At 30.6% G+C, this 10,507-nt stretch overlaps 2 non-coding genes across 2 annotated transcripts; one reads left to right on the top strand and one right to left on the bottom strand.

The window, feature by feature from the left end:
* The first annotated feature begins 1,705 nt into the window (after nt 1–1,705).
* Nucleotides 1,706–1,778, top strand: TRNAR-ACG. The gene has a single exon. It is a non-coding gene; the product is annotated as a tRNA-Arg (tRNA).
* Nucleotides 1,779–9,423: 7,645 nt separating this feature from the next.
* On the bottom strand, nt 9,424–9,495 carry TRNAM-CAU. The gene has a single exon. It is a non-coding gene; the product is annotated as a tRNA-Met (tRNA).
* Between the last annotated feature and the right edge of the window lie 1,012 nt (nt 9,496–10,507).

The following is a 10,507-nucleotide window of genomic DNA, read 5'->3' as shown; positions in this document are numbered from 1 at the left end:
CTCAAAGCTTAAATGTATATCTGATCTGAATGGAGAGAATCGCCATGGGTTTATGCTGACTTAAATTAGCATTGAAAAGGAAGTTGCCACATGCCAGGTTCTTACCAGGTCTCCGCCTCCCCTACAACATGACAGTAATATCATTATCATCATAACATCCATCCAAGTGTTCTCATCACCACCGCCTATTAGCCTATATCTTTTACTTACAAACTATATTCCCGTCACATGATTATTTATTTATGATTACTAGTTTTTTTATGCGTCATGTGCAAAAATAGATGTCTAATAATAATATTTAATATTAAAATTTTAGTTTTATTGAAATATTTTTAAATAATAGTATATAATTTTTTAAAAAGAAAATTCATAATTACGAAATTCATATTATATTAAAAGTATAGTTTTTTTTTTCTTTGAAATACTCATGATAATTTGGGTAATAATTTTTGAATAATTTTTTTAAAAGGATGATAATACAATGCTATTAACGGAAAATAGTATGAGAAATACATCGAGAAGGGATAAAGACCCAATATTTCAAACCATCATAAGAACTTGAGGCCCTTACTAACACATGAACAACCTGGTTCGATGATCAACTAACATGACGAACTAACATGTTCCCAATAGAGGAAATAATGCATTTCTTAGTAAGTCTTTATAAGAGTACAATTAAAATGAAATCAAATTTATTGATTATATTACTCCAATATATAATGCCTACATATATTATTATCATTTGAAAATGTAAGAAAATATATGGTGAATGCATGTGCATGTTAATAATAATAGGAAAAGATAACGGAAGTTATAACAGTATGAGGTATATTTTCTCCAATAAATTACATAGTACAACTCTTATACCACAATGTATGGGGAAAAAAAAAGTAACAGAAAAACGTACATAAATGAAGGGTACCAACCTTCATTCACTCTGTCACTATCTTCGACGGTGGAAACCTTGGACTACACCCAACCTTCATTCACTTTTATAATACGCACATTGCGCATTTAAATTAATGCCTAACACGAAAATTAAAATAAGTAAATACTTATAATTTTAAATATTATATTAATTAATATAAAATAAAATAATTATTTTCAATATAATCAATGTGAGAATTTTCAACTAGAAATAATAATACTAAAGATGAGTATTGTTGTAGATAGTTATAATCAAGAATAAAAATAATGTCCTAACAATTTTCATATTAAAATAAATTAGGTCTTCTTAATGCGATATTGATGAGAAAGTAAAACTTAAATTATTTTTTGGTAAAAAAAATACATGATTATTATAAACTTACTAATGTCGCCAAATAGTAATTAAAGAGTTATGCAATTAAGTCATAACATATGAATTCATATGTTTTTTTGTTGTGTATATAATTGAGACCTCAATTGTTGTTATATATGAACATTTAATTTGAGATACTTAAAATTTGTTCTAACTGCTACGTACAACAAATAAAGTTTGATTTAACTAAATAAAAAATAATGTATTCTTAAAATAATTATAGTATGATATTCATATTTTTTGAGATGAAAAATTAAAAAAAAAATAATAATAATAAGTTTTGGGGGTTAGGGACGGAAAGTCTTTGGTGAAAGAGAGGGGGTTTCGTAATGTGGAAGTGGAATTGGACTAGTGAAGATCATTGCAAGGAACTTGAGGGTTAATCAAGAGTTATTATGTCAATAGGACTCTGTGGCCCAATGGATAAGGTGTTGGTCTACGAAACCAGAGATTCTGGGTTTAATTCCCAGCAGAGTCGCCATTAGAATGATTTTTGTTCTTCTCTCATGTCTTAAAGGAATGAAATAGCTAGGTGTGCTAGCATTCTGACGAATTTGGAACAAACTAGTTCTTGTCTTAAAAGGAATGAAACGTTTGGTTTGCGGAGAAAAATCAGAGAATACGCAAATAATAATAATAATATTCATATTCTAATTACATAGAGTTTATATCCACATCCTATAATAATGAAATGCACAAAAAAATACACCATATAACTCACAATCTCTAATTGTGCATTTTCCAACATACCTAATAATGTGTTTTAGGTGATACGTACCTAATTTGTACATTTTTGTTGTTGTGCATTTTCTAACATTGTTGGTGAATATTTGTATAACTATTAGTGCAGTCGCACTGACCGCACCTGAACTCAACTAAAAGAATATGTCTATTATTGAGAATACTAGTATTCTATTTCAGGCATATTCCGCAAATCAAACGGAACATATCAAATAATAGGGAATTACGTGTAATTTGGGATTATATACCAACCTAATATTAAAGATGATGTAATTCCTTTCAAAAAGAAAAAAAGAGATGGTGTAATAGGTAGTTGGTTTCATTAAAAAGAGTAGATCAAGGAGACAATTAGATGAGACAAACCCAACCACCAGAACCAACCCCACACGTCAAGAAGACTATGATTGAAGCAATTATATGAGTACGTAAGTACGTTATGTTGGGCAGCAAATACCGCTATACCACAACACAAAAGTAATTAATCTGTACGCACAGGTTTAGCTCAATAGTTTAAATAATATTTAAGAGAAGAAATTAATGTTCGAATTTTGACGGTAACAATGTGAAAATTATACTTAAAGTGGATAAATCTTTTGTACGTATCAATGTTTGACCTTGTTTGCAGAGCCATTAAGTTACCATAATTTATATCATTCAAATACTCTATTAAACCGAAATGTGAAGAATTCTTAAGATCGGGAATTCAACTTTTGGGAGAAAAAAAAGTAACTAAGCTACACCAAGAAGAAACAGAGAGATACGAAAAGATAATCTTAAAAAATGCGTGTATTATATTGTCTTGGCATGCTTAGAATCAAAATCAATCTGCCAATAAGATTTGCTTATATTTTTAATGTAACGGAAAAAGACTCCCACCCCCCCCCCCCCCCCCACATTAATTATTTGGATAAATTCAATTTTCAAACTGAATTTATATTTCTATTGAATTAGATATTTAATGCTTTAATTAAAAATTTTACAATAAACTTTCATCATTGTTTTTTAAAAATGCATATATGCCCTTAAATTAATTGAGGGATTGAGTTGGTAGACCATAATTATCATATTTAAAGATTATAAGTTTCTAATTAATTCTTGATATATTTTAAAATGGCAAAATTAATATTTTACATTTTAGGATGGTTCTACCATGTTTCCAAACAATATTAACAAAAAGTCTTTCTTAATCTATTGTCGCTTCATCTAGTCAAAATAGTATTTCTAATCTAATCAAAAGAATATTATATATTTTTTTTTGGCTAAATTGAAAACCATATATATATGTCCGCTATTCAGGGGACCATGACTACAAATCTAGGGACCATGACTCAAATCTATAGACCACCAAAAAAAGGGCCATGCTTTCTTTGGGCAAATCGATCATGCCCATCTCTGTCGAAATTTGTATCGTGGACCAGGGTCACAAAATATTGTATACTTTAGATCAAAATAACGTCGTTGGATGTTAAAGTTTTAACAGATTTCATAACTTTCTTTTCATGTTTTAACATAAAATTTTAATTTATTATATGTACAGAAACACATAACACGATATGCATACACATATTTTATATTTTACTTATTCTCAAATCTGATTTATGTAATTAATTTATGTCATATAGGCACATAATTGCATAATACAAGACTTAAATTCGTAAAATAAGACATATAATTTGTTTTGTGTTATACAACTACTAATCAATTTCATGTACAGAATCTTGACATGTAATGTACATAATTTCGTAACATGATGTGCAGAAACACATAACACGATATACATACACGTGTTTTCTATTTTACTTGTTCTCAGATCTGATTTAGGTAAATAATTTATATCATATAGGCACATAATTGCATAATACAAGACATAAATTCGTAAAATAAGACACAATATATTTTGTGTTATACAACTATTAATCAATTTCATATATAGAATCTTTACACTTAATGTACAAAATTTCGTAACATGATGTACAGAAACACATAACACAATATACATACACATACTTTACAGTAAATAAAAAAAAAAATTCTATAACACGAACTGAACAACAAAATGTCTCCATTAAAATCAAAGTTTAAAACAACAACGTCGTATAAGACCAGGGTCCACAATGCTCTAGACCCTGGTCCACGGTATAAAAATTGCATCTATCTAACTACGAAAATAATATATCTGTTTAAATTTTATTAAGTGGAGAGAAAAAAGTATAATTTTTTTATTATAAATTAATCAAAACATGTCACATTAAATAAAAAAAATAAAGAAAAAAATTCATAATTGGTGTGATATTACTTCTCTAACTATGCCTACACATAAACATGCTCATATATAAGAAATGACATTTTTCTTTATTTTTGAGAAAAATGATGAAATCGGAGTAAGCCTATTAAGTTGGTCAAATTATTAACTTGTAATTATAAGATTACAAATTTGATTGTTAACGAAAACGGTCGCAATCTAAATTGATTTATCTCATTGTGATCCTTTACAAGGATCACAAAGTGATATTGTACCTTGTGTACACCCTTAAATTTTATTTGACAAACACAAATTTGAGTTTGATTCTTACAAATATTTTATCTGTTGAGATCACCGCATAAGATCTACAAAAACTATTTTAGAGATTAGGGAAGACTCGTAATTCAAACATTCACGGAAGTCATTCAATCAACACTTGTCAACTTTTATGTGTGCATATATTTAATATAAACATTTACAATTTGGGGGTGTGGTTGAGTAGAAGTGATTCATCTCCAAGTCATTTGTGTCACCCAATAGAGATGTCTACAATTCTGCGAGAAAATTAGTTATTGTGTCCGAAAGTGAAAATTCTGATCTATATCAAAAAAAAAAAAAAATTTATCATGTACAATGTGTTTGTGAACAAAGAAAATTAAATTATACATATTGAAATTCAAAATTCTAGTTTACAAGGAGTATAAATGTGGTGCGGATACAAAATCTTTGGATGGTTCTCTAATTCTTCAATAAAATGCCTTGAATACTTCACAACTGAAAGGCCTCTAAAATTCAAGTAGATTATTTCAGAATCATTTATTATGATCTCTGAATAATTTTTTTTTAAAATATTGACATAATTTTCCCAGAATGTTTATAATAAAAATAAGAACTCATATTTATAATTAAAAGATAAGAAGAATTTGGATAACTTCAAACTCTTTTGATATTAATATTATCCAAAATATATTCAAATTTAATAATATAAATCAAATCTTTTGTCAAATTTTCATGTCAACATAGTTGTTTAAAAGTCATTGATTCGATTCTATTTCTATAATGAAATAAGGAAACGTGAAAGTTTTATGTAATATAGTATACACATTCCAAGGGCAAGAATTGGGAAACATATCTTCATCAATTATTACACTTTTTTAATGCATTCCGTTCTCCGTACTGGACCATTTATTATTATTATTATTATCATTTTCTATCTATACAGCTGGCCTTATTTATGAGCCTTATCAAAGAGAGAGTGATGGAATAACCGAGAAAGTGAATTACCAGTAATTAAAAACCCCTCAAAATTGTGTGTGGAAGATCAGAGGAGCATGGCCGGAGAGCAGAAGATGAGGATAAAAGTGGAGTCGCCGACGTCGGAGTTCCGGGTGGAGGTAAAGGATAGCGATAAGGTTAGGGATCTGATAAAGATTGTAAAACAGGCATGGGGGACCGAGTATATGACTCTCCACTGCAACTCTGCTCAAATGCAGACTGATCACCCCTTGTCTGCTTACAATCTCAGAGATGGATCTGTCATCAAAGTCAGAGTCTTTGCTGATGCCCCTTGATATATATGTGTATATATATATCACTCTCTTCTTCACTTCTTAATCTGGGTTTTCTGGGTTCCAAACCTGCTGGCATGGCATGTATTTGTAATTAAAGAAGAAGAAAATGTCAGTTGGCTTTTTGTACATTTCAGTTTTCAGAGAATTGTTGTGATTGGAACATCCTAGTATTTGTTCTCTTATTAAGCTTCATGTCATACATAAAATCATTTATTAGTTTCTCACTTTCTCTTTTATCTTCTTTGACCCCAAAAACGATGAATCCCCAACTTAAGGGTCCTTACACCTCGATCCGACAGAGTATTTAGGAGAATTTTAATCACTAATGATTCAGCAGATAGAACTAAATGTCGGTGTGCACAAGGGATCTGCCCACTTTGGACACAATTCTAACACTGTCATAGTCGGAATTTGAATTTTGATCTCTTCTTTCAAATACTGTCTACTGAAGCATTGAATAAGTCTGTGCGAGCCACTTTCTCTTTATCTAACTAGCATTATTGAAGCATGGAGGCTTAGAAATATTAAAGAAAGATGGGGTTGCAACAAAATCACTAAATCAAGAGCAAAGATGGTGACTGGTTTTATTATTTCAGATGTTTATGTTGATCCATTAACTCAATTGATAGGTGTTTGAATGATATGAATGTGGTTGGTAAGACGGTGAACCAGTATTTGATTGGACCATTTATAGAATTTATTATTGAATCAAATGGTATGTTTAATTTGTTCTTTCTTTTGTAAATTCTAAAGATCGATTTTTTGGTTTTAACATTATTTCGTGTTTGTGTGAGTATGTTTTTATTTATTTATTTTTCAATGTTCTAAGTACTGTCAAAGACGTTTAGAAATTGTTATGTGCCTTAAGCGGTGTTTATTTCAAACCCAATCAATATTTGCTATGTGGTTTGTAAAATTATTTCTAAAAAAATAATTAAATGATAAATCAAGGCGGAGGTGGACTGGAATATGACACTTTGGCAAATAAGAGGCGGAGACAGGGGCAGATAAAGGGGGCGGTTACACATTGTGGCAGCATTTTTTGGCCAGAAATCCTGGGGATCACTTTATTAAAGTTTCACTTTTATAAATTAGGCAAGCAATCATTTTAACTTTGGTAAGCAATCATCGCACAATCAGGGTGATTTGTGGTGTTGGTGAAGGGTACGGTACTATATGACAATGGAGAAACTGGTCCCTTTTTTCAGAAAAAATAGAAAATAGAAAGAGTTACCTCCAATGGTCCTCCGAATATTAAAGATTTACCAGCTGTGGTCCTCCGAGTTTTAAATGACCTCGAATAGTCGAATGGTCCTTCATGTTTTAAAAAAGAGAAAAGGGTTAAATATGTCCTCAAATTTTTGCTAAAAAATCAATTAGTCCCTTCAACTTAATGTACAATTACACCCATGAACAATGCATTTTGATGCAATGAAGCCCAAACACAAGTAAATAACTTGCTGTCATAGGTTATTGAAGATCCGGCCACTTTCCGGCAGCCCAGATTTGGGTTGCCTTCTCTACCAGAGAAGGCCACCAATGTGGTGGCTTTCTCGCGGGAGAAGCACCCCAAATCTGGGTGGCCTTCTCGATCGGAGCGACCACTGTAGCCACCTTCTCGCCGGAGAAGGCGACCCAGTAGTTGCCTTCTCCGTGACCGGAGACCGGTAGCCGGTCACTTTTTTGCTTGAAAACACGCCGTAAAGTGTCAGATCTTCAATGACCTATGATAGCAGGTCATTTATTTGTATTTGAGCTTCATTGCATCAAAATGCATTCTCCATGAGTGTAATTGCACCTTTAAAATTTTAGAGGGGCTAATTGACTTTTTAGCATTAGAGGGCCTATTTGAACCTTTTCCCTTTAAAAAATAACCACACATGGTCCTAATTCTTAAAATAACCCGAATTTAAAATGATCACGAGACGTCCTAAAATAACCACCGGTGGTTATTTTTTAAAATATGGAAGACCATTGGAGGTCATTTAAAACTCAGAGGATCATAATTGGTAAATCCCTAATACTCGGAGGACCATTGAAGGTATTAACTCAAACAGAAAGCAGAGAATGTATTTTTTTTAGCACGAAAAACTGTTATTTTATTTTTCCAATTTGAAAAACAATTTTTCTTTTGGTTTCGAGATTTTTTTCAATATAAAACTACACATAACTTCATTTATAATTACTATTATTATTAGATACAAATTTCACTTATCTATCAATTCATATCATTTACTCAATTACCTATAAATTTACATCACTACCACCACCTACATAGTCTATCATCGTCTATATCTACTTATCTTATTATCACCACTATTATTCATACGATATATATATTCACCATTATAACTACATATAATATTTTGGCCCTTTTTGGTAAAATAGTTAACTTACCAGTCAATTTTGACTTATTTGACCACTATTAATTGTTTGACTTGGTTAAAAGCTCAATATAAGTGTTTGGTTAATTAGATTTTCGTAACTTCAAAATGCTAAAATTCAAGAAGCTAATCAAAGCAACCTTTTCAATTAGCTTATTGAGAAAATAAATTATACCAAACAGCTATCAGCTAACAGCTAATTTACCAAGCATCTTTCTACAATCAGCTAATGTTATCAACTAGTTATACCTTCTAATTAACGCAATCAACGAACAGCTAACAACCATTTACCAAACAGGGCCATTATGTTATTAGGAATCACAATAGGTACATATTTGATTATTTAGCTATTTTCAAATTTGAATAAGAATATATATAGAATTACCCGAACATGAATGAATATTATATGTATCCATTCTAAACGTGTTTGACACTACCCATATAGTACTCGAAATCACATTGAAACCTATTTAATGCACACGCATGTTTGTACAAACACAATGAAGTATAGGGCACGAGAATTTCACTATTACTGAACTCGTTTAAACTCGACTATCAACTATCCAAACACATCTTATTAGGGTTCAAGATGTTAGATAATCAATATTATTTTATGTATTGTCATCCATGAATATTATTTTACCTAAGAGGGCTGACGTTTTTTAAAAAAAAAATAAAAAATACAAAAATAAAATTTTTAGAGTAAATGAGAATACAAAATCTAAGAAGGGAGGCTAGAGAGCTTATAGGGTAACAATTTTTTTAAGAATTAGAAAGATTTATGCCGTCACTAGGAGAGAATTAACGATTTGAGTATGTTGTGAATGTCAATATGTATATATTGTACAAGTGATGCAATGTCATAAATTTACGCAACTATTTTAACAAGTATATAAGGTTTTATACACATGCGATGATAATTTATTGGACTAAACTCATCATATAACTAGATTATTAAAGGTAAAATTGACAATATACACAAATGATTTTTTTTCACTTTTGGTCTTGTGTTTGTACATAAATTCTTGAAATTAAAATGTTATATCTTATAGTGCGGTTTGTATTTATTTAGTTAATTTTCCAATGCCTTTTATTTCAAACAACTTAATGTTGTAATGTTGTGTTCTATCAGGTGGTTGGTGTTGAGAATGTAGAAAAAGGGATTCAGAGATGGAAGCCACTCAATATCAGAGCCAGGTTTCGATCCTGGGACCTGTGGGTTATGGGCCCACCACGCTTCCGCTGCGCCACTCTGATTGTTGAGTACTTTTATGATTTTCTTATCCTCTAAACCGGTTGTCGCAATGGAGAATCTTTTTGCTGATAAATGATAATACCCGTTAATGTTCATTGAAGTCAACCATTTTCCTCGCATCAATAATATTATAATATCATTAGATGATGTTAAAATGTTAGGGTGGACAAATTTGGGATTTTTTTTCCCTTATACTCAAGATTAACCCCCATTCACACCGGGACGATTCAATTAAGAGGCAAAATGCTGATCAGATTATTTTTTCATACAAGAGGGAGTTCAAACTCCAAACCTCTATTAAAGACAATAATGCACGGCCACTCACGCCAATTAAGTTAATTTGAGATTTTGTTTTTGTATTACTGTATTTAGTGTTGGGGGGAAATGTAACATTTTTGATTTTGTGAGGTAATTTCATGAACTATTATTTTGACTTTTGGATACATCTATATTAAGTTTCAAAGATCGGGAATCGAAGTTAAAAGTTTTAAAGTTAAAGAGAATTGTAAAAATGAATTTTAGTCTTAACATTTGATGGAAATAATTAAAACATATTTCTATTAAATAATTTCATTTAATGAACTTAAACATGAAAGAAAAAGTAATAGAAGAATGATTGTCTTTTCTATTAATTACCTTTGTAAAAATAGAGAAGGTGTACAAACAAAACATTTTATTGAGACAATGATGATTGTGATTTCTATTATAAACTAGTTATTACACACGCATTGTGTGAATAGTCTGATATTCAATGTGCATTTTTGAATTGTATTTCAGAGTTTATAAAGTACGGAGTATCATGGCATATATCAATACAAGATTATCAAAATTTTCATAAGAGTAAATATTTCAAGAATGCATAACTATGACATGTGACAGAAATGTTGGATTAACGGGTGTAATAGCAATTTTAGAGGGAATTAACCCTCACTGGATAGTACCCTAAACATAGTTTTTGCAACACAAACCCCTATTAATTGGTGTGATCCGTGCTTCCTCTTGTAGATTGTAGAA

The sequence above is a fragment of the Ipomoea nil genome, unplaced genomic scaffold (genome assembly GCF_001879475.1).
Source record: "Ipomoea nil cultivar Tokyo-kokei standard unplaced genomic scaffold, Asagao_1.1 scaffold0268, whole genome shotgun sequence".
Lineage (NCBI taxonomy): Eukaryota > Viridiplantae > Streptophyta > Magnoliopsida > Solanales > Convolvulaceae > Ipomoea > Ipomoea nil.
The sequence above is the reverse complement of the archived record's forward strand: the minus strand, read 5'-3'. Positions and strand labels throughout refer to the sequence as shown.